The sequence below is a fragment of the Spermophilus citellus genome (genome assembly GCF_964194105.1).
Source record: "Spermophilus citellus genome assembly, chromosome: 8".
Classification (NCBI taxonomy): domain Eukaryota; kingdom Metazoa; phylum Chordata; class Mammalia; order Rodentia; family Sciuridae; genus Spermophilus; species Spermophilus citellus.
This window is the reverse complement of record NC_138189.1, coordinates 139516407-139541301: the sequence shown is the minus strand read 5'-3', so window position 1 is coordinate 139541301 and position 24895 is coordinate 139516407. Positions and strand designations below refer to the sequence as shown.

The window sequence follows — 24895 nt, the reverse complement described above, 5'->3', positions numbered from 1 at the left end:
GAATTGTCATATGATCCATCAATTCCATTGCTGAATGTACAACCAAAAGAACAGAAAGCAGGGTCTCAAAGAGATACCTATACATCCATGTTCACGGAAACATTATTCACAGTATCTAAAACCTGAAACAACTCAAATGTCCATCAACAGATGAATGGATAAGCAGCACATGGTACAGTATATATCCATACATGGGCATATGATTCAGCCTTGAAAAGAAAGGAAATCCTGCAATATCCTACAACAGGCATAAAACTTGAGGACATTTATGTTAAATGAAATAAGCCAGTTGCCAAAAGAACAAATGCTTTATGGTTCCACTTATATGAGGTACTTGGAGTAGTAAAAATCAGACACAGCCATGTATAATGGTGGTTGCCAAGGCTCAGGGGAGGAAGGAATGAGAAGCTGTTGTTTAATGGGCAGAGGCTCAAGCAGAGAAGGATTTTGAAAACCAGCCTGGTTGAAGTGAGACCCTGTCTTCAAATTAATTTTTTTTTTTTAAATTAAAGGTCCAGAATATCTCAATATAAAGTACTTGTCTTGCATATGTGAGGCCTTGGGTTCCATCCCCTGTGGACACCTCCCCCAAAAAAATATAAAAAGATGTTCAAATTCACACTGAAATGAAAATTAAAATAAGAATGTGAAAATTAAAATAATATTCTGTCGTAAAACTGTGGGAAATAAGACACACTTATACATTGCTGGTGGGAATGCAAATTAGTGTAACACTCCTAGATGAGAATTTGGCAATATCAAACACCACTATATATGCATTTTTTCCTTTTAACAGCTTTATTGATATATAATTCAAATACCACACAGTTCACCCATGGAGAGTGTAAAATTCAGTGGTTTTTAGTTTATTCACAAAGTTGTACTATCGGGCTGGGGATGTGGCTCAAGCGTAGCGCGCTCGCCTGGCATGCGTGCGGCCCGGGTTCGATCCTCAGCACCACATACCAACAAAGATGTTGTGTCCGCCAAGAACTAAAAAATAAATATTAAAAATTCTCTCTCTTTCTCTCTCTCTCTCTCCCCTCTCTCACTCTCAAAAAAAAAAAAAAAAAGTGTACTATCATTACCACATAATAATTTCAGAACATTTTCAGCACCCCCCCCAACCCCTAAATTATCCCATGTCCATTAACAGTTATTCCCTATCCTGGCCCAACCCTGAGTTCCTGACTATGTCTACTTTCAATTTCTAGATATTTGCCTGTTCTGGCCATTTCCTATAAACAGAATCACAGTCAACCCTCCATATCCACTAGTTCCACCTACTTGGATTCAACTCCAGATTGAAAATCTCTAAACAATATAGTATTACAACTATTTACACAGCATGTGTATGATATTAGGTTTTATAAGTAATCTAGACATGAATTACAGTTTATGCAACTAAACTTGTACAATGGTAGTATGGAAATTTTCTAGGGTATCTTTGTATGATTATGCTTAGCCAAGGACATAGCTTAAATTATTAAAACAAAAAATAAAGCTAAAAGTATAAAAGTATAAATTCATACTGCCTACTTCTTTTAATTTTTTTTTAGTTGTAGATAAAAATAAATGTTTTTATTTGATGCTGAGTATCTAACTCAGTGTCTCATACATGGTAGTGTTCTATCACTGAACTACAACTCCAGCTCATGCTTCCTACTTCTAAGAGAAATTTTGTTCTTTATAACTAAATAACATAATGCCTCTGATTCATAGGAGGTTTAAGTTAATTCTGTGGCTTAGAACACCAGAATCATTAGTGTCCATTTTCATCTAAGATCTTTATTTTCTTAACATTCTTGATCTTATTAAAACATTTCGGTATACAAAAATACAGCAATGTTAATAAAGAAAAGCATTTATCACGTGTATGCTGGTCATCATGATCAGTGTGGTACAGTTTTTACAAATAAACTGGGGCTGGGGTTGTGGCTCAGTAGTAGAGCACTTGCCTGGCATGCATGAGGCATTATGTTTGAGCCTCAGCACCACATAAAAAAATAAACTAATTAAAGGTATTGCGTCCATCCTCAACTAAGAAGATTTAAATAAATAAATAAATGAACTATCATACCCTTCAATAAATAAAGTATATTCAAGGAAGGAAATAATTAGGAATATGAAGAGAGAGCCCACAGAATGGAAGAAAATCTTTGCTAGTTACTCTTCTGACAGAGGATTAATAGCTAGAATATATAAAGAACTAAAAAAAATTACACCAAAAAATCAAATTTAAAAAAATAAAATAAATTAACAAGTGGGCAAATGAATTAGACAGATGCTTCTCAAAAGAAGAAATACAAACGGCCAATAAATACATGAAAAAATATTCACATCATTAGCAAGAAAGGAAATGCATATCAAAACTACACAGATTTCATCTCACACCACTGAGAATGGCAGTAATCAAGAATACAAATAATAAAAAACAAATACCCCAATCAATAAATGGGCCAAGGACCTGAAGAAACACTTCTCAAAAAATGATGCACAATCAATCAACAAATACATGAAAAAATGTTCGGCATCACCAGCAATTAGAGAAATGCAAATCAAAATCATTCTAAGATTTCATCTCGCTTTAGTCAGAATGGCAGCTATTATGCATACAAACAACAGTAAGTGTTGGCGAGGATGTGGGGGAAAAGGTACACTCATACACTACTGGTGGGACTGCAAATTGATGCAGCCAATATGGAAAGCAGTATGGAGATTTCTTGGAAAATTGGGAATGGAACCACCATTTGACCCAGCTATCCCTCTCCTTGGTCTATCCCCAAAGGACTTAAAAACAGCATACTACAGGGACACAGCCACATCAATGTTTATAACAGCACAATTCACAATAGCTAAACTGTGGAACCAACCTAGGTGCCCTTCAATAGATGAATGGATAGAAAAAAATGTGGCATATATACACAATGGAATATAACTCAGCAACAAAAGAGAATAAAATCATGGCATTTGCAGGTAAATGGGTGGAGTTTGAGAAGATAATGCTAAGTGAAGTTTAGCCAATCCCCAAAAAACAAATGCTGAATGTTTTCTTTGATTTAAGGAGGCTGATTAATAGTGGGATAGGGAGCGGGAGCATGGGAGGAATAGACAAACTTTAGATAGGGCAGAGGGGTTGGAGGGGAAGGGAGGGGGCAAAGGGTTATTAATGATGGTGGAATGTGATGATCAATATTATCCAAAGTACAGGTATGAAGACACGAATTGGTGTGAATATACTGTGTATACAACCAGAGATATGAAAAAATTGTACTCTATATGTGTAATAAGAATTGTAATGCATTCCACTGTCATATATAAATTTAAAAAAATAAATAATTTTTTTAAAAGAATGCAAATAATAATAAATACTGGAGGTGATTTGGAGAAAAAGGAACACTTTGACACTGTTGGTGGGACTGTAAACCACTATGGAAATCAGTATGGAGGCTCCTCTAAAGACGACACATGGAACCACCATATGACCCAGCTATACCCCTCCTTGGTATTATTTCTGAAAAATTAGTCATTATACTACAGTGAGACATGCATACTCATGTTCAAAACAGCACAATCCACAATAGCAAAACTATGGAACCAGCCTAGATGTCCATCAATAGATGAATGGGTAAAGAAAATGTGATATATATATACAATGGGGTTTAACTTAGCCATTAAGAAAAATGAAATTATGGCATTTATCAGAAAATGGCTGGAACCAGAGAACATCATGTTAAGTGAAATAGTCAAACTCAGAAAGTCAAGGATCCTATGTGTTCTCTCATATATAGAAGCTGGAGAGCAAAACTGAAAAGAAAGGTGGGGGCAGATCTCATGGTAATCAAAAGGAGATCAGTAGAGCAAAAGGACCAAGGGGTGTGAGGTGGAGAGGGAGGGGAAAGTGCTAGGTAGTGATACTTGCCAAATTACATTGTTAAATTGTATGCAAGTAGAAATATGAAACAAAAAACCCCATCATTATGTTCAAATATAATAGACCAATAAAAATGTAGAAAAAATAAATAAAAATAAAAAAGAAAAAAATATGCATGTGTTTTGTTCTGTTTTGTTGCAGTACCAGAGATCAAATCCAGGGCCTTAGGAGGCAAGCACTGTCACTGAGCTACACCTTTAGCCATATGCATATGATATGTGCAATGCCATTTTCTATAAGGGACTTGAAATTCCTTGGATTTTGTTATCCCTGGAGAGTCCTGAAATCAATCCCCTTATGGATACTGAGGAGTATCCATATAAAATGGATATATATAAAAGATGGGTTTTGTGACTAGTTTCTTTTACTTAGTATAAAATTTTCAAGGTTCATCCTTATGAAGGAATATCACTCTATTTTTTTTCTGAATAAGTACTGCATTACATATCACACCTAATTTATCTATTCATCAGTGAATGCACATTTTGAGTGCTTCTACTTGTTGCTATTATTAACAATGTTATTATGAAAAAAATGATGTATAAAACATATTTTATGTGGATGCTTTCATTTTTCTTAGGTATATACCTGGGAGTGAAATTGTTGGAATGTACTTTTAACCTTTTTTTTTTTTTTTAAGAATATTCTTGGGGCTGGGGATGTGGCTCAAGCGGTAGCACACTCATCTGGCATGCGCGGGGTGCTGGGTTCGATCCTCAGCACCACATAAAAATAAAATAAAGTTATCATGTCCACCGAAAACTAAAAAATAAATATTAAAAATTTTTTTTAAAAAACAACATTCTTTTTTTTAATATTTTTTGTTGTAGATGGACACGATACCTTTATTTCTTATTTATTTATTTATTAATGCTGGGGATTGAACCCAGGGCCTTGTGTATTCGAGGCAAGCACTCCACCAACTGAGCTATATCCTTAGCCAATACTTATTTATTTTTATGTGGTGCTGAAAATTGAACCCAGTGCCTCATGTTAAGCAAGTGCTCTACCACTGAGCCATAACACTAGCCCATGTTTAAATCTTTTTAAGAAATGCCAAATGCTTTCCACAGCGGTTGCACATTTAACATTCCTACCAGTAGCATATAAAGGTTCCAATTTCTCCACATTGCCAAAACAAATGTTTTAGGTAATCTGTTAATCAGCAATAGAGTCCTAGCTCCTCATTTTGGTAGATGCAGTAAAAATCACTTGGTAAACCAGGTACAGTGGCACACATCTCTAATCCCAGCGGTTAGGGATGCTGAGGCAGAAGGAGCGAGTTCAAAACCAACCTCACCAAAAAGCAAGGTGCTTAGCAACTCAGTGAAACCCCATCTCTAAATAAAATACAAAATAGAGCTGAAGATGTGGCTCAGTAGTTGAGTGCCCCTGAGTTCAATCCCCAGTACACTCCCTCCCCCCCAAAAAAAAATCAATAAAAAGGGTGGGTTTTTAAAAAATGATTCTGGTACAAATCATTATGTATACAAGATAAAAATTAAATTACTACTTCTCACTACTAACAAAAATGAAGTACAGATGTACTGAAGACCTAATATAAAAAATAATTGAGGAGGGGGACACTAGGGATTGAATACAGATGCACGTTACCACTGATCTACATCTCCAGCCTTTTTTGAGACATGGTCTCACTAAGATGCTGATTGCCTCCCTAAATTGCCACAGCTGGCCTTGAACTTTCAATCCTTATGCCTTAGCCTCCTGAGTCATTGGGATTACAGGTGTTTGCTACCACACCCAGCTAGAATTTTTTTTTAATTAGAAGAAAATATAGAGTATCTTCATGAACCCACAGCTAGGGAAAGCAAAAAGCAAAAGATTACTAAGTCTGGCCTGGGGCTGTAGCTCAGTGGTAGAGCACTTGTGGAGCATGTGTGAGGCACTGGGTTTGATCCTCAGACCACATAAAAATTAATAAAATAAAGGCCCATCAACAACTAAAACAAATATTAAAAACACACACCAAAAAAAAGATTAATAAGTCTGACTGCACCAACTTGTTTTTTAAATTTACAGTAACAGAAATAAAAACAAACTGAAAGAGAATGGGGGAAGTTATCTGTATGCCTCTTCCAAAAAAATAACAGAGGAGGGCAAAGGAACTCCTAAAAGAAATACACATAACTAAAATTCTATTAAGGATTTTTAAATTAATTCTATTAAGACTCATATGAGTAAACATGTGAGTTTTTGTCAAGGCTCCATTTTTCATGGTAAATTATATCATCAAAAACAGACTAATGTTCAGGCTCATTTTTCAAGTGTATCATAGTCAAGGATTATGATTCATCCAATTTTGTACTTCTGGGGTCCAAAAGGTTAAAAATCTGTATTGATTTATTAATTTCCAATCCAAAGTGTGAAAACTGCTTACCTGAATTGGTTCTTTTTAACTGTGAAAGTTGAGTACTCTTTACTAATCATTTGACAAACTCTTTTTTTACAATTTTCCAACAAGTTGTGTTAATTTTTTTTAATTACTTCTTAATACAATTCCTAATTTGTGAGAAAGCTGTATCAGCAAGTGAGTAAGTTCTCTTACCTGGACAACAAATATATTTTCACAACTTAATAGAGCAGACAGTAGTCTAACTCCATTTATATGACATTCAAGAAAAGCTAAAACTATGAAAAAAAGATCAGTGGGAAGACTCTAATCTCAAAAGGACATAAGCAAACTTTCTGGAATAAAGGAAATGTTCTTATGTTGATGGTGATAGTTATGCACAATGACAGAAATTTGTCAGACTCGGAAATGTAAAGGTGAATTTTACTACATCTGAATTAAACTTCAATAAACTTTTTTTTTTTTTTTTTTAAGTACTGGAGATTAAACCCATAGGTGTTTTACCACTGAGCCACATTCCCAACTCTTTTTGTGTTTCTGAAATAGCTAAACTACTTAGGGTTTCAATTGTTAAGTCAGGCCTTCAACTTGGGATCCTCCTGTCTCAGCCACTCAAGTTGCTGGGATTACAGATGTGCACCACCACACCCAGATCACTCAAGCATTTTTATACACTATCATTCCATCCTTACAATGGCCCTGTGAAAGTGATATAATTATCTCCTTATTACATAGACTATTTTTACTGTACTTATAAAGAGCTAGTATAATATAAGAGTTAAAAATCTGTTGGCCACTGTATTCCCAGAACACAACAGGAGTTCAATAAATATTTGAGCTTTACCTCTGTGTGATCTTGGACAGAAACTTAAAACTCTTTAAACTTCAATTTCCTTATCCATTATAAGACTGTAAAATAACTATTTAAGAAGTAGATGTATTTAACTCTTTTCATTCTTTAAAGTGCCAGGTATAATATTATGAGCATGAATGAATGAAATTTATTAACTTTTTCATAATACAGAATAAGACACTGGCATAGGGACAATATAGAGATATATGATAATGATAAAGCTTCAGATAAGCATATAACCATATAGCTGGGATACAGCCTATAATCCTAGCTACTCGGGAAGCTAAGCAAGGCCAGCCTGGGCAACTTAGTGAGACACTGTCTCAATTTTTTTTTTAAAGGGGTGGGAGTGCTGGGGATATAGCTCAGCAGTAGAGAGTATATGTGTGTATATAAACATACATTTTTTTTATTTTTTTAATATTTATTTTTTAGTTCTCGGCAGACACAACATCTTTGTTGGTATGTGGTGCTGAGGATCGAACCCGGGCCGCACGCATGCCAGGCGAGCGCGCTACCGCTTGAGCCACATCCCCAGCCCCCAACATACATTTTTTTAACACACACACACACACACACACACACACACACACACACATAGTGACATAGGGCTAGGTATGTGACTAGTGGGAGAACATTTGCCTAGCACACAGGAGGCCCTGGATTAATTCCTAGTAACCCCCCGCCACACACACAAATATATTTACATACATAAATATATAAATATAGATATACAGATATACAGATATATCAATGTAACTTAATTGCTCCTCATGTAAAACTGAAATGTTCATTCTAACAATTTTAAGAGAAAATTAGCACATTTGAAAAGACCAGAAAGTACTAATGAATCTTTTAAAGAAAAAAAATTTCCTTTCACAAATGTCAATGTGATCATTTTGAGAAAAGTTGAAGGACTACAGTTTAGAAAAGTTAGGGCCCATACTTCAGAATTGAGATAAACAATTTTGCCAATAAGATTTCATCTCCTGGGACATATTTCAGAGATTAGTGATTAATTGAGACATTTAAAATTGGATGCTATACGTGTACAGGATAAGGAAAATTGCAGGAAAGCCCTTTTAATCTGGAAGACACCTTAGAGCTAATTTTGCAGAAAAAAAAAAAACAGACTAGAGAGGCTAAGTGGAAAACTTAAGTGATATATATAACTGCCAATCATAAACATTTTTACAAATTTTGAGAGTCCCATATCATGGCCAACAATATCCTAAAATCTTCATTTACTTGTGGCCCTGACACTAAGTCATACAATTAAGATATGTATTCTTAATCATAATTTTCATGAATATAGTATACACACCCATGTGTACATGGCATACACACATGCAAGCAAACACACACACACCACAGCCAGGAAGTAAATATAAATAATTTCTGATGTAATCATCAATAATACAAACAATAATAAATGTTGGCCAGGATGCAAGGCAAAAGGTATACTTACTTATACATTGCTGGTAGGACTGAAAATTGGTGCAACCACTATTAGAAAGCAGTATGGAGATTCCTAAGAAAACTTGGAATGGAATCACCATTTGACCCAGTCTATCACTCTTCGATTTATATCCCAAGGACTTAAAAACAGCATACCACAGTGATACAGCCACATCAATGTTTACAGCAGCCCAATTCACAACAGCTAAATTATGGAACCAACCTAGGTACCCTTCAACAGATGAGTGGATACAGAAACTGTGGCATATTCACACAATGGGATATTACTTAGCCTTAAAGAAGCATGAAATTGTGGCATTTGCCGGTAAGTGGATAGAACTGGAGAATATTATGCTAAGTAAATAAACTAATCCCAAAGAACCAAAGGCCAAATGTTTTCTCTGATAGCCGGAGGCTAACTCACAATAAGGGGACAGGGAGAATAGAGGTATTTTGGACTAGAAGAGGGGAGTGAAGGGAAGGAAAGGGCATAGGGGTAGGAATGATAGTAGAATGAGTAGGACATTATTACCCTACGTGCATATATGATTACATAACTTGTGTAACTTTACTTCATGTACAACCAACGAAAGAGAAGTTATACTCATTTGTGATCTAAATTCTGTTTACGATATCTTGATGCTTTCCTTACCAGGCAATGTTTTGGCTTTTCTAGAAATCTTCAACCTAAGAACTTGACTTGCCACATTCCCAGATACAACCTAATCTATACTGACTTGTTCAACCTGTTTTACGATGGTGAAACTCTAACAGGGAAGTATCACCTAAAAATACTCTAAACCATGTGCAGTGGTACACATTTGCAATCCCTAGTTATTCAGGAGGCTGAGGCAGAAATCACAAGTTCAAGGCCAGCCTCAGCAACCCTGTCTCAAAATTTTAAGGGGGGGGGGGGTGTCCTGAGGACATAGTGGTAGAATACCCCTGGGTTTAACCCCCAGTATCACAAAAATATATGAGTAAACGTTTTTCAAATAATCAAATGTCAACTATTTAAAGACTTGATGAGCACAGAGACAAGAAAACCCAATCAACCTGACCTGGCTACCCACAGTCACCAGGGGAGCTAAAAGGGATATTGCTGCTTAGCTACACCCTTTGAATATTTTCATCCTCTTAATTGCTCTGTTGCCATTTCACATATGCTCAGATTCTGAGGCAGCAACACTAAGGATCAGAACAAGTACACAGACGAATGGATTCCATTAAGCACATCTTAACATCCAACCTATCTTGAGGGGTAAGGTAAGCCGTACAGTTCTTAATACCAATTCATTGCCCTCAATTTATGAATATCTTACTCTATGAACTCTTTGTAAGAAATATTAAGTTGTGGAAACCGATGTATTTAGCTATTTAAATTATCTGAATAAGCAAATTTTCAAATCAAGTGAGAACTAGACAAAAGGACACAGATGCAGAAGTTTAGGTTTGGGGAAAAGTAACAATCAGAGTCAAAATTTATGCCCTGAACATTGCTCATATGTTTGAAAAGTCTCAAGCCAGGTACTGATAGCCTCTTGTTCATCCAAAAAAAAAAAAGACACACAAGACTTTATGGAGACTTGGTTTCAACTAGTTCAAGCAATTCCTCTACCCAAGGGTGGAACTAGAAGTGATCAGAAGTATGGCAGATTCCCAGTCATAAGAAGACCTAGCAGAGCATGGTGGTGGATACTGTGATTTAGGCAGCTTGGGAGGCTGAGGCAGGAGGATCACAAGTTCAAGGCCAACTTCAGCAGTTTAGCAAGGCTGTTTCAAAATAAAAAATAAAAAGTGCTGGTGATGTAGCTCAGTGGTTAAGTGCCCTTGGGTTCAATCCCTGGTATCCAAAAAAAAAAAAAAAAGAGGGGCTGGGGATGTGGCTCAAGCGGTAGCGCGCTCGCCTGGCCGCCTGGCATGCGTGCGGCCCGGGTTCGATCCTCAGCACCACATACCAACAAAGATGTTGTGTCCGCCGAGAACTAAAAAATAAATATTAAAAATTCTCTCTCACTCTCTCTCCTCTCTCACTCTCTTTAAAAAAAAAAAAAAAGAAAGAAAGAAAATCTAAATCTAGTTAGGTTTTGTCTAACAAAGTAAACTTAGAGAAACTTTCTTTTTTACAGAGGGATAAACTGAAGTTCAGCAACCATCATTCTGAAACCCCCAGTGCAGGCAATTTTAACATTTGCCAACTTCTTCACTTTGATGATTTTAAAAAGCAGTACAAAGAACTGTCCTTTATGCAAATCCTGTTAATATTCTGGTTTGACAGGATATGAATCCATTAGGGTGAATTGATCCTAGAGGAAAGTCAATAAATAGTAAGTAAGAGTGTTATTTCTGGGCTGGAGATGTAGCTCAAGCGGTAACGCGCTTGCCTGGCATGCACGGGGCGCTGGGTTCGATCCTCAGCACCACATATAATAAAATAAAGACGTTGTGTCCACTGAAAACTGAAAAATAAATATTAAAAAATATTTTTTTAAAAAAGAGTGTTATTTCTTCTTCCAAACAATGAAGAGACAGTTATAGCTAAAATTCACAGAGCACCTACTCTGTGCTAAGCATTATTCTAAACTCATATGTAATACTCCATTTAATCTACATAATCCTACCAAAAAAGGATGTTCCTATTTACATGTGGAGAAACTGAGACACAGGAGGTTTAAGTAACTTGCTCAAGGTCAACCAGCAGGCAAGTGAGAAAATTTCAACCCACACTGCTTTTTCTGCCTCATGCTTATGCAAGATGTTGCTTTTTTTGGTTTTGGCGTTTTTTTTTTTTTCTTTTCCAGTACTTAGGCTTGAACACTAGGCCTCATGAATGTTAGGCGAGTGCTTACAACTGTGAGGGAGGGGTTGTTTGGGTTTTTTATTATAACTGTAAAAGAATCATACCAAACTTCTTTCCGCCCACCCTGGGAGATCTCTCCTTACTGACTTATAACAGAAACAGATTGGAAGTCTTGAGATATGTTAAGTGGAAATATATATATATATCTTATCTATGTAGGTATATGAATTCTTCCCTGTCCAAAAAATAAAAAGGTATCCTGAATTACCTAGCTCACAAATTCTGTTCCACAAATTGTATAGGCCTGGGGTGGGGGGATTAGTATCATTAGCAATTGTCTTTTTTGTTGTCCTCTTAAAGAGTTTGTATGGTTTTTAGAAAGAATGTTGGCCTGAAATCCTGTACTAACAAGAAACAAAGATTCTCAAATAAGCCTGGTATCCTAATTCAAATTCATCTACCTTTCAAATAAAAGAACTACCAGAAACCAAACCAAACGTTTTTGTAATGCTAAGTAAAAAGGATCCCAGAAACTACGGGGAAACCTGCATCTAGTTTCCCAGTTTGAAGCCTCAACTACTTACAGCAGTATCTCCCTGTACCTAATTAAGTTGAGGCTCAGGCTTCCTCAAAACAGCCCAGAACACAGCCACTTACATATACAGAATGCATGATGTATGTAAAATGTATGAGTGAATGAATGAATGAGTGAATGAATGAGTGAAGAAATGCACCTGGGACTCTTCTTCCACAGAAGCTGACACTCTAATCTTCAGCTTCAGTAGGGCAGAATCTCCCTTCATCTAGGTATGTCAGGGTCTCCTCTATATGTGGAGATTTTCTAGAACTAAAAGAATTCAGCATATAGTTGTACTCACAGCTATAAGGAAAACAATCAGCAGATCATAAGCAGAAAAGAACAAGTAAAATCTGGAGGAATCTCTCCTTACCATAAGAGGTCACACAGAGCTTACTCCCTTAGCAATAAAAATGCAGCAACATGTTTGCCATGTTTATGTCCAGGGAAACCCACTAGGGACTCAACATCTAAGGTTTTGTGGTGGACTGGTCACACAGGTACCCTCTGCCTAGCACATACCAAAATTCCAGACCCCCAGAAGGAAAGCTGGTGTCCATCATAACATATTGTTTATACAGGCTTGTGGAGCACTGTGAGAGCAAGTTCCCGTAGGCCGGCCAAGAGCCAACGTTTTTCTAAGGATGGCCTCCTCAGCCTACGATGTTAATTCCTCTGAACGGCAAGTTATTAAACTTCTCTAGATGTCAGACTCACTTGCAGAAAGAGGAAAATAATAGAAACCACTTCATAGCTACCACAACTATTATAGTATAGAATCCCCACGGTATTGCTATTCAGTATGATAAAGACTTCAAGACCTAAAGATCAGTTGATGACAGTGATAAGGAAGACTACAAAAGTTACAGCCATGGTAAGATATTAACACAGAATTGGAGTAATTTTTAAATGCCCTTCAAATTATGGTATATCTAGGTTGATTTGACATATATAGCTTATTTCAAAAATATCTGGCTTCCACATACTAGGGCAAACTGAACATGATACATATATATGACATAATGAGAAACACTGGAGGTTACTGTTCATCAATAAAAAATTGTGGGCTGGGGTAGTGGCTCAGTAATAGAGCACTTCCCTAACATAGGTGAGGTACTGGGTTTGATTTTCAGCACCACATAAAAATAATTAGATAAAGATACATTGAAAATTTTTTTTAAAAAAACCTTTTTAAAAATAACCAATAGTGGGGCTGGGGCTCAGCAGTGGAGTACATGCCTGGCGCATGCAAGGTACTGGGTTCAATACTCAGCACCACATAAAAATAAATAAATAAAATAAAGATATTATATCCAACTTCAACTAAAAAATATTTTTAAAAATAACCAATAGTGATACTCTAGAAAGGTAATTTGTATTTATCTTCAAAAAATTCATTTACATTAAAGCTTTTTTGTACTTTTTTACTTTTCTTTTTTGCTGTTGGGGATCAAACCCAGGGCTCTGAGCCCATAAGGCAAGCATTTTATCAATAAGCTACATCCTAATCCTCACATAAAGCTCTGAAAGACTGTATTCCACAGTCTAATGTGAAGGTATTTTATATTACTATTAGTTATATCACACAAAAAATAACTTCACTGGATTTTTTGTTTGGGGGTGTTTGGGATTTGTTGTTGTTGTTGTTGTTATTTGTTTGCCTGCAGTGCTGGGGATCTAAACCAGGGTCCCACACATAACAGACAAGCACTCTACATCCCCAAACCCTTTTTCATTTTGAAACACAAGCACTCTACATCCTCAGCCCTTTTTCATTTTGAAACAAGATCTTGCTAAACTGAGGCTGGCCTCCAACTGTGATCCTCCAGCCTTAGTCTCTGGTTACTGGGATTACAGGTGTGTACCACCACAACTGGTGACATCACTGTTTTTAATAGTGTAAAAGGAAAACAGTATTTATTACCAACATATTTGGAAAATCAGTCATCATACAACCACATGATATTATCTATTCATTTTGACCCATAATCATAAACAGATGGAAATATAATTTTATGATACTCACATAAACTGGTTATGTTACTATGTGAAACTACTACATCAAGGGGGGAATAGACTATGTTCTACCACCCATCCTGCTTCCACAAAGATTCAGAGTTAAACTGGCAGCAAAATAGGTTTTACTCAAAGGTAGCTTTGAAGGAAGAGAGAAGAAATTTTTGTTTCAAATTTCCATCTTCAGAAAACTGAAGGGCCAGGAAAGGTTTTACAGGAGGAGGCCAAATGGGACAAAAGGCAGGAAATATACATATGTAGATTTTAGCTAGGCTCTGTTAATCAGGAATGTGTCCATAGGCAGCCTTTACAATCAGTATGAGGAGTGCAGAAAAAGAAATTATCAGGAAATTTAGAAGTTAAAACAATTTGGAGTTTTAATTCTCAGTATGAGGAAGCTACCCTTGATTTTAGAAGAATCTGTTTTAGTTAAAGTTGTTATAAGAATCCTTGAGATTGCTACAAGTGTATTATAAATTTAAAGTTCCATAGATATTGACATTTTATTTTTAGATAGTTAAATTTCAAAGAAAGTAGTTTTTCCTGATTTTTTGGGGGGAAGGGGGTGCCAGGGATTGAACTCAGGGGTACTCAACCACTGTGCCACATCCCCAGCCCTATTTTGTATTTTATTTAGAGACAGGGTCTCACTGAGTTGCTTAGTGCTTCACTTCTGCTGAGGCTGGCTTTGAACTCTCATCCTCATTCCAAAGCTGTGATCACAGGCATGTGCCACCACACTCAGCTTAAAATTTTTATTGGTGCATTATTGTTGTATATAATGATGGGATTTGTTATTTCATATTCATAGACGGACTCGACATAACAATTTGATTTGGCCAGCACTCTGCAGCACTTCCCACCTCCCTCCCCACCTCCCATTGGTCTACAGATCTCCTTTTGATTACCATGAGATCTGCCCTCACTTTTTTCCTTTTTCCTCTCTAGCTTCTACACAGGAGAGAAAATACAGGATCCTTGGCCTTCTGAGTTTCACTTATTTTGCTTATCATAATAGTCCTGCAAATGCCATAATTTCATTTTTCTTTATGGCTGAGTAAAACTCCATTGTGTATATATATACATTTTTCTTTATTCATTCATCTGTTGATGGACACCTATGATGGTTCCATAGTTTGGCTATAAAATAAGAAAATTGAGCTAGAAATCAACAACAGAATAAAATATGGGGAATCCCCAAACGTTTGGAAATTTTTAAATAACTCACATTTTTAAATAATTCACAGTCAAAGATGAAATCACAAAGGAACTAGAAAATATTTTGAACTGGATGAAGCTGTTAAAAAGCATATCAGAATTTGTTATAAAACCAACCCAGTGTCTGGAGGAAAATTTATAGCTTTAAATTCCTAAATTGGAAAGGATGAAAGATCTCAAATCAATAACTAAACTTCTATTTCAAGAAACTAAAAAAAGAAAGGCAAAGTAAACGCAAAGTAAGCCCAAGGAAGAAAGACTAAAATGGAAATTGATGAAACTGAAAACAGAAAAACAATATTAAAAAAACAAGACTTTAACTAAACTTGTTTCTTTAAGAAGAGCAATAAAATTGACAAAGCTAGAAAGATCAATTGAAAAAGGATACATGGTAAGGAGTCAAAAAGAGTCACTACAAGTACATACAGGAGGCTGGGCCTGGGGCTCAGTGGTAGAGCACTTGCCTAGCATGTGTGAGGCACTGGATTCGATTCTCAGCACTGCATATCAATAAATGAATAAAATAAAGATCCATCAATATCTAAAAGAAATTTAAAAACATACAGGAATATCATGAACTATATGTCAAACAATTAAACAGCTTACATGAATGGACAAATCCTTAGAAAGACAATTAGTAAAACTAACTCAAAAATTAGCACAGAATCTGAATAGATCTACAACTAAAGAAATTCAATCAGCAATTTTTAATTTCCTAACTAGAAAAACCCAGGCACAGATGCTTTCACTGGTAAGTTGTTAAGTTCTATCAAATATATTCAACAAGGTAGTAACACCAATACTTCACAAACTCTTACAGAAAATAAGAAGCAGGAATGCTCAATTCATTCCATGAACCAGTATTGCTCTAATGCCAAATCCAAAGATTTTCACAAGAAAAGAAATACACAAGGCTGGTAACTCAGTGGCAGAGTGTTTGCCCAGCATGCACTGGGCACTGTGCCCTGGGTTCCATTCCAGCATTACAAAAAATAATCTTTTCTCTTTTTAAAAGAAATATACCAACCAATATTTCTTACAAATATAGATGCAATAATGTCCAACTAAAATCAGCAAATCAATTTCAGCAAAGTATAATTATATACAATGACCAAGTTCCATTTGTCTGAGGAATATAAGGCTAATTTATACCTGAAAATCAAATAACATAATACAATATTAATGGAATAAAGGACAAAACCAATGATCATTTTAAAAACTAGGGTGACCAACCTTACTGGTTGGTCTAGGACTGAGGGGTTTTCCAAGATTCAAGACTTTCAGAGCTAAATTCAGGAAAGTCCTGGGAAAATTCACAGCTGGTAATAATACAAAAAGCATTGACAAAATTCAATACCTATTTCATGACAAACACAATGAAAAAATTAGAAATAAAAAGAAACTTCCTCTACCAATTACAATGGCATCTATAAAAATAATAGCCAGCATTATAATCTTAATAATAAAAGACTGAATTCTTTCCTCATAAAAATATACAGATGCCTACTCTCTCCACTTTAAATCAACCTTGTATTGGTGGCTTTAGTCATGAAAGGAAAGAAGGGAGAAAGGAAAGGAAATGGCAGAGGGAGGGAGAAAGGGAAGGGAAAAAGAATGCAGGGATGACATGAAACTGCAGAAAATACTAAGGAATTCACAAACACACACACACACACACACAAAAAAAAAAAAAACCTAATAAATGATTTCAGTGACATTTAAGGATACAAGATCAATCTGCAAAAATCAACTGTTTCTATTACACTAGCAACAAAAATCTGACACAAATTTTTAAAAAGATAATGCCATTAACAATAGCATCAAAAAGAATAAAACACTCAGGCATGAACTGATCAAAAGTAGCATTAATATGGTATATACGTACAATGAAATATTACTGAGCCTTTAAAAGGAAGGAAATTGTGCAATATGCAACATGGACAAACTTCGAGAACATTTGACTAAGGGAAATGAGCCAGACACAGGACAACACATCCACTTATGAGGTATCTAAAATAGTTAAACTCTGCTGGGGCTGTAGCTCAGTGATAAAGCACTTGCCTCATAGGTGTGAGGCCCTGGGTTTGATCTTCAGCACCCCGATTAAATAAAGAAAGAAAGAAAGTTGTCCATCTACAATTAAAATAATAATAATAATAATAATAATAATGAAATAAAATAGTTAAACTCAAAGAAGCCAGGAGCTGGGGTAGGAAGGAGTAAGGATCAATAGCCATAAAGTTTCAGTTATGCAAGATGAATAAGTTCTACTGATCTGCAAAACAACATTTTGCCTATAACGAATAGTACTGTATTCTACACTTTAAAAGTTAAGGGTAGGGGCCGAAGTCATGGCTCAGTGGTGGAGCGCTTGCCTAGCATACATGAGGCACTGGGTTCGATCCTCAGCACCATATAAAATAAAGGTACTGTGTCCATCTACAACTAAAAAATGTTTTTGTTTTTTTTTTTTAAAGTTAAGGGTAGCCAGCAATGGTAGCACATACCTGTAATCTCAATGGCTCAGAGGCTGAGGGAGGAGGATAACAAGTTCAAGGCCAGCCTCAGCAACTAAGCCAGACCCTGCCTAAAAATAAAAAATAAAAAGAGCTAGGGATGTGGCTCAGTGATTAAACACCTCTGAGTTCAATCTCTGGTATCCCCCCCCAAAAAAAGGTAAGAGTGGGGGTAGATCTGACATTTAGTGTTTTTACAATAATTTTTTTTTTTTTTTACAAAAGAAATGGGAGGACTGGGGATATATCTCATTTGGTAGTGCTTGCCTCACATGCCCAGAGCCCTGGGTTCAATTCCCAGCACCACCAAAAAAAAAAAAAAAAAAAAGGAATATTCAGTCACTGAAAAATGCAAACTTATGTTGAATGTTGAAGATGATCAATAAATGGTAAAAAAATTTCATGTTCATATATTAGAAGACTCAATATGATAAGACAATAGCTCTCCCCAAATTCATTTATAGATTCAATGCAAATCTCTAATAAAAATTCCAGCAGACTTTTTTACAGTAATTAACAAGCTGATCCTAAAAACTTTACACAGGACCCAGAACAGTCAAAACATTTTTTAAAAACAAAATTGGAAGGCTTATACTATACCTGGTTTCATAACTTACCAGAAAGCACAATGAATTAAAACAGGTGGATAAAGATATAAGGACAGACATATATATAATGGAACAGAAGTAAGGGCATATGGATAAATTTATACATTTAAAATCAATGGGAAACTGATCACTTTTTCAATAAATAGTACTAGAATAATCCATAGAATAAAGAAGAATTTAGACCCTTGTTTCACATCATACACAAAAATTAGCTCAAAATAGATCATAAAATTGGCTATGGTTGTGGCTCAGTGGCACAGTGCTTGCCTAGCATGTGTAAGGCACTGGGTTCGATTCTCAGCACCACATATAAATAAATAAAGATCCACTGACAACTAAACTGTATTTTTTTTTAAAAAATAGGTTATAAAATTAAAATGTAAGAGCTAAAACTATAAAACTTATGAAAGAAACAATGGAGAAAACCCTCAAGACATGGATTAGGCAAAGCTCTTACACAAAACAACAAAATCATATCATAAAAAAAACAAAAAACTGGATTTCATCCAAATTAAAACTTGTGTGCTTCAAAAGTCCCTAATATTCAATTTAAAAAGAAAAGAGAGGGGCTGGGGTTGTAGCTCAGCGGTAGAGAGCTTGCCAAGCATGTGTGAGGCCCTGGGTTCAATCCTCAACACCACATAAAAATTAATTATTTAAAGAAAGAAAGAAAAAGAAAGTTATTGTGTCTATCTACAACTAAAAATATTTTTAAAAAAGAGGGCAGGGGGAGGGGCTAGGACTGTGGCTCAGCGGTAGAGCGCTGGCCTAACATGGGCTGGACCACATAAAAATAAAGGCATTGTGTTGTGTTCATCTACACCTAAAAAATAAATATTTTAAAAAAAGGGTGGGGGGGGAGAAGACCAGTCACAGACTAGGAAGAAATATTTGCAAACAACATATCTAGTAAAGGACTTATATCCAGAATATACTATAAACTCTTACAAGCCAGTAAGAAGTCATTCAACCCAACTTAAAAATGGACAAAAGATTTGAACAGCTATGTCACCAAAAGATATATGAATGGGTAATAATCATATAAAAAGGTGCTCAACACTGTGAGTTATAAGGAAGTTTGAAATTAAAACAATGAGTTAACCACTTCATATCCACTCAGATAGCTATTAATAAGTGTTGTCAAGGATATGAAGAAAACTCGAATTCTCATATATTACTGTTAAAAATGTAAAGTGGTACAGTCACTTTGAGACACAGTATGGCAATTTCTTCAAAAGTTAAATATAGGGCTGGGGATATAGCTCAGTTGGTAGAGTGCTTGCCTTGCATGCACAAGGCCGTGGGTTGGATTCCCAGCACCACCCAAAAAAAAAAAAAAAATTAAACATATGCCTGGCAGGTGCACTTGCCTGTAATCCTAGTGGCTGGGAAGGCTGAGGCTGAGGCTGAGGCTGAGGCTGAGGCTGAGGCAGGAGAATTCCAAGTTCAAAGCCAGCCTCAGCAACATAGCAAAGGCCTAAGCAGCAAGACCCTGTCTCAAAATAGAAAAATAAAGAGACTGGGGATCTAGCTCAGTTGGTAGTGTGCTTACCTAGCATGTACAAGCCCTGGGTTCAATCCCCAGCATCACCAAAAAAATAAAAAATAAAAAGGGCTGGGGATGTAGTTAAGTGGTTAAGCACCTCTGGGTTCAATCCCTGGTACCAAAAAAAAAAAAAATGTTAAACGTTTCAAAGTAGTTCTACTCCCAGGTACATACCCAAGAAAAACAAAATCATATATCCACATTAAGACTTAAATGTTCAGGAAGCATTGTTTAAAATGTTAAAAAACTTAAAGCAATCCAAATATCTATCAACTGATTTACCAAAAAGAGGTATATCCATACCAAAAAAAAATTACTATTTGGCAATAAAAAGGAATAAAACCCTAATACTAATACATGCTACAATATAGATGAATCGAAAAACATGCAAAGCGAAAAAAAATCAGATGTAAAAGACTATATATTGCATAATTCCATCATATGAAATACCCAGAAAAAGCAAATAAATCTATGGAGACAGAACAATTGGTGCTTGCCTAGGGATGAAAGATGAGGGGAATGAGAAATAACTGCAACAGGCCAGAGAGAACTTTTAGAAGTAAAATGTTCTAAAGTAGACTTGTGATAGTTTCTGAATTCTATGTATTTACTAAAAATATTTAATCATACTCTCAAAATGAATGAATTTTGGCTTTTAATTAAGTTGAAAACCTAATTTCTTTAAAGTGTACACTCCCAAGAGAAATGAAAACATGTTCACCAGAAAAAAAAACAAACTGTACACAAACATCCACAGCATTATTCATAATAAAAAAGTAGGAAAAAAAACTCAAATGTTAATCAAATGAAGAATGGGTAAACACAATAAAGTACATTTATACAATGAACATTATTCAGCAATAAAAAGAAGTACTGACACATGCTACAATATGCATAAATTTTGAAAACACTATGAAAGAAGCCAGTCATAAAAGACAACATATTGTACAGTTTCATTTTTATGAAATTTCCAGTACAGGCAAATCTATAGATAGAAAGTAGATGAGTGGTTCCCTAAGACTGGGAGTGTTGGGTAGAAATGGTGACTGCTAATGAAAGTAGCATTCTTTCTGAGAGTGATAAACATGTTCTAAAACTGTTGAAGTTAATGGTTGCACAACTCTGTGAATATACTAAAAACCACTTAACTGTATACTTTAAATCAAACTGAATGGTATGTGAATTATATCTCAACAAAGCTGTTACCTCTCCTCCCAAAAAAGGTATTGAACTGTGAGCAGGTAAAACCATCAACACTGGCAGGGCCTACCACACCCTACCACAACTGAGGATACTTAGGACAGAAAAATCCCAGTTTGAAACTCTTTCCAACTACACTCAAGCTAATTATTTTCTAAGTGAGTGTTTATATCCTAAATGAGATACAATGATTAATCCAAGTATTCAGCTAAGTTTAAAAACAGGATAATATTAAATATTCGAATTTCACATGCCCAAGGTATTTCAATTTTTACTTTATGTGTTTAACTACTAGATGTCTCAATTATATTCATATGAATGCACTCTGTAAACTGTATTGTCTTATGTAAACTTTAATTATTCTTAAATTCCCTTAAATATAATTATTTTCCACTCATTAAAGTTATTCTACCTTTTGAAGAAACTCTAAAACACAGCTATCCATAGGTACCTCAGTAAACCAGACCTTCTGTGATCCTGGCACTAGATAAAGTACATAATTCGCCTCTCGACAGAGACTCGAATAAAAAGCAAAGCAAATCTGATACCAAACGCGGATACGGTTCTCTCATCACCGGATTAAAATTTAAACCACACAGGTCAAGTAAATGTTCAAAACACAAGAAAGAGGGGGTTCAGTTTTACAACGAGGTGTCCCCATCTTAGTACTCATTTAATGAAGTACTAAGAACTTAAAGGCTATTCTGCCGGGCATCTGGCTCCTACAAAGACAGCCCAGGACGCTGGCACACCAAGAACACTGAAACTGTGCGATCTGGATCCCTCCTGGCGCTATGGAATATTTTCTGTCCTTTACTGACGGATAAAAAACGCCCGAGCGGAGCGAGGGGGGCCGGCTGCCCGGCGCGCAGCGCGGCGCGGCCAGCGGGTCCGCAGCCGGCAGAGCCCGGCCGTCCCCCTGGCGCGCCCCCACGACACTCCAGAGCGCGGTCCCCGAGGGCCAGCTCCGCCAGCAAAGGACCCAGAAGGCGGTCACTGGACGTGCGTGTCACTGAGCCCGTTTTTGTTTTGTTTAAAACAGATTCCGAGCACAGGCAAGCCTCCCTACCCCCGGGAATAGTGGGAGCTGGCAGCAGGGGGCCGGCGTGGAGAGCGAGAATAAAAGAACGGTCGAGTACAACCTGTCGTGCCAGCCGGCGGCGGAGGCGAAGGAAGGTACGGGGCGGCGATAAGGCCCGACGGGGAAGGAAACTGCAGTCCAGCCCTCCCGCCGCCCCGAGCGGCCGGAGCCTCCAGGTCCCGCCCCGAGCTCGCCGCCCAGCCCCGGCGCCGGCCGCAGCCTCCCGCCGACACAGACCCTCCCAGGACGCGCTTCCTCCAGAGCCGGACCCCCGCCCTGGCCTCCCCGGGAGCCGAGGCGGGTCAGTGCAGTCCGCTCCTCGGCAGAGGTGACTCTCGCCGAGATGTAAACACAGCGCGACCAGCTGCGCGGGCCCATCCCCCCCCCACCGGGGTCCGTAACCCCGTCCCAGCCCCGCGCCCCGCGCTCCCCGCCGGCAGGCGCGCAGCGCGCCTTCGCCTTTCTCCAAGTCCCGCTCCCGACCGTTGCCCGGGGCGCTCGACCCCCTTCCCCCAGTCCCCGGCCGGTGTCACCGCCACAGCCTCCGGAAAACCCCTCCGCAAAGCCGGGAGCAAACAACACAGGCGCGGGGCGGGGGCGCGGAGGGAGGCGGCGGCACTCAGGACGGCAAGGCTTTATCGCCGCGCCCTTCGCGCTCCCTCTCGCCAGCCTCAGCGGCCCGCGCTCTTACCTGCTCTCCACGTCGCCGGGAAGACCGCGGCGTCCCTTTCCCTCCCAGCAGGGCCGCGGACTAGCCGCTGCTGCCGCCGCCTTTGGCCGGGCGTCCGGAGGGAGCCGGGGCCTCCCCGGCAGCCCGAGCCGCTCCACAGGGAGAGGAGACAAAACAGAGGCGCGCCGCCCGCGCAGCGCCCCCCGCCCGCGCCGCCCCACCGACCCCCAACCGCCGCGGCGACGGCGGCGACACAGAGCCCGGCGCGGGGAGCACTGGTGGCCCCCGCCCCGCTCCCGGCCCCCTCCCTCCACCCCCGCTCGGCTCCTCCCCTTCGGCCTCCTGCCGCCGCCACCAGGACACTTGAGTCCGCCTCCCCCACCCCGCCCGCTCCGGGCGCTCCTCCCTCCCCACGCGGCGGGGGGGCGGCACCGCCAGTCACCGCAGCGCCTGTCAAACGCGGGCCGGCTATTTATACCCCGCAGGGCCCCACCGCCCCGGCTCCCGCCTGCCAACCGAGCCTGCCCCTCGCGCTCTCGAATCCCGCCCTCCCCTCGTCGCCCAACTTCTCCCAAACCCGGCTTCTCAGGTAAAGACGCTCGCCACTAGTCCTGCCCCTGGGGGTATCCCCCTACCGCTCTCGGCTCCCCGCTCCGACCCCGGACTGCTGCGGGGGCTCTGCCGCGCGGGGCAGGCGCGTGGGGACGGCGGGGCCGCGCGTGCACCTGCAGCGCCCGCCCGCTTCTCCCCGCCGGCCGGGACGGCACGCACACTCCCTCGCCACTCTCGGAGCCCTCCGCGGGCCCGCCTGTCACCCCCATCCCCAACTCGGGACTCCCGCCTTTCTCCTCAGGGGACTCCGCACTGGGGCAGTCTGACAGTGCGGGCCAAGGGTTGCAAAAACTCCAGCCCGTGTTCTCGGGGTCCCCGCTCCCAGCCTCGGCTAAGTGAAAGGTGGGGGCGCGGGCGGGCAGGAGCGCGACGCCGGCCCCGCCCCGGCCGCTGACGCACGTGGCGCACCGCCCCGGCAGCCTCGCGCCCCTCGGCGCCGCCGCTCCTCCCCGCTCGCAAACGCCCGGCCTTGTACACCCGCGGACCCCGCCCCGTTCCCAGAAATTACCACCCGCCCAACGGCCCGGCCGCGCGGCGGTTGGTGCCCGCTTTTGCTGGCGGTCGGGCTGCGGGGCCCAGCGCGCAGCTGCGGAGCGCGGCGGGCGGCCCCTCGCGCTGCCCCGGGAGCCCGGCACCCGCACCTAGCCTTTGTCGCTCCTCTCGCAGTCAGCGACGGAGAAGTAACTCTAGCCCCAGTATCGATGCGAGAATGAGGGAGTGTATTGGCGAAGGAGTCTTTTGGCCCAAGTGCCTGCGAATTCGAAAACGAAAACCCAGCAGAAGCTGCACGCTTCTGGTTTCCACACTTTCACACAAAGGGGAACCTCTGCGCAGGGCGCACTCACGCGCCTTCAAGTGCACAAAAGCCAATGACACGGTACCCTCGCCGGTCCTGCGTTGCGAGCGTCTCATTAATGGCCTTTCTGAGGCATGGTTATGCAGACAAACCCTACTATATGGTCCACCACCACCATTCCCCGCTGCCGCGTTTTCTTGTATTTGTTTCTTTAACAAAGAGCACTGACTGTCCCGGTGCGCGCGGGGACTGACTCGGCTCCCCTTTCGGGCGCTGGCAGCCTCACTGCGAGGGACCCGGTGCTTGGTGCAGCATTCACCACGTTTGCTTCTGGGCTCCAGTCTTTCTCTTTTTACTGTTTCACGGTCAATTTTGAACGTAGAAGAAACCCTGAGCGGTACGAGTTATAGCTGAACTTGAAAGGAACGTGGGAACCACGGAAATTACTCTAGAGTAAGGCTCAAAGGTCAGAGAACTACAAGAGGCTCCACTGTTTTTTAAATCCCTGAAGAATCAAGAATTTAATAATCTCTTTTTAAAGTTGTTATTGCCTTTCTGTTTACATCGTGGTGAATCTTCCTTTCTTAAGCAGCCCTGGGGGTTCTTGTTCTTATTTAGGAGATTTTTACTCTTAAAATG

General features: G+C 39.6%; 1 protein-coding gene across 11 annotated transcripts in view; it reads right to left on the bottom strand.

The window, feature by feature from the left end:
* Positions 1–24444, bottom strand: part of ELF2 (E74 like ETS transcription factor 2) — a 102736-nt gene extending 78292 nt beyond the window's left edge. For 6 of the 11 annotated variants that reach the window (XM_081302997.1, XM_081303011.1, XM_081303010.1 and 3 more), the window contains exon 1: positions 22870–23008. The gene's annotated coding sequence lies outside the window, so the exon portion shown is untranslated. Of the gene's footprint in view, positions 1–22869; positions 23162–23483 lie in introns of those variants that run through there. The other 5 variants (XM_081303008.1, XM_081303006.1, XM_081303005.1 and 2 more) reach the window with 5 other exon arrangements.
* Between the last annotated feature and the right edge of the window lie 451 nt (positions 24445–24895).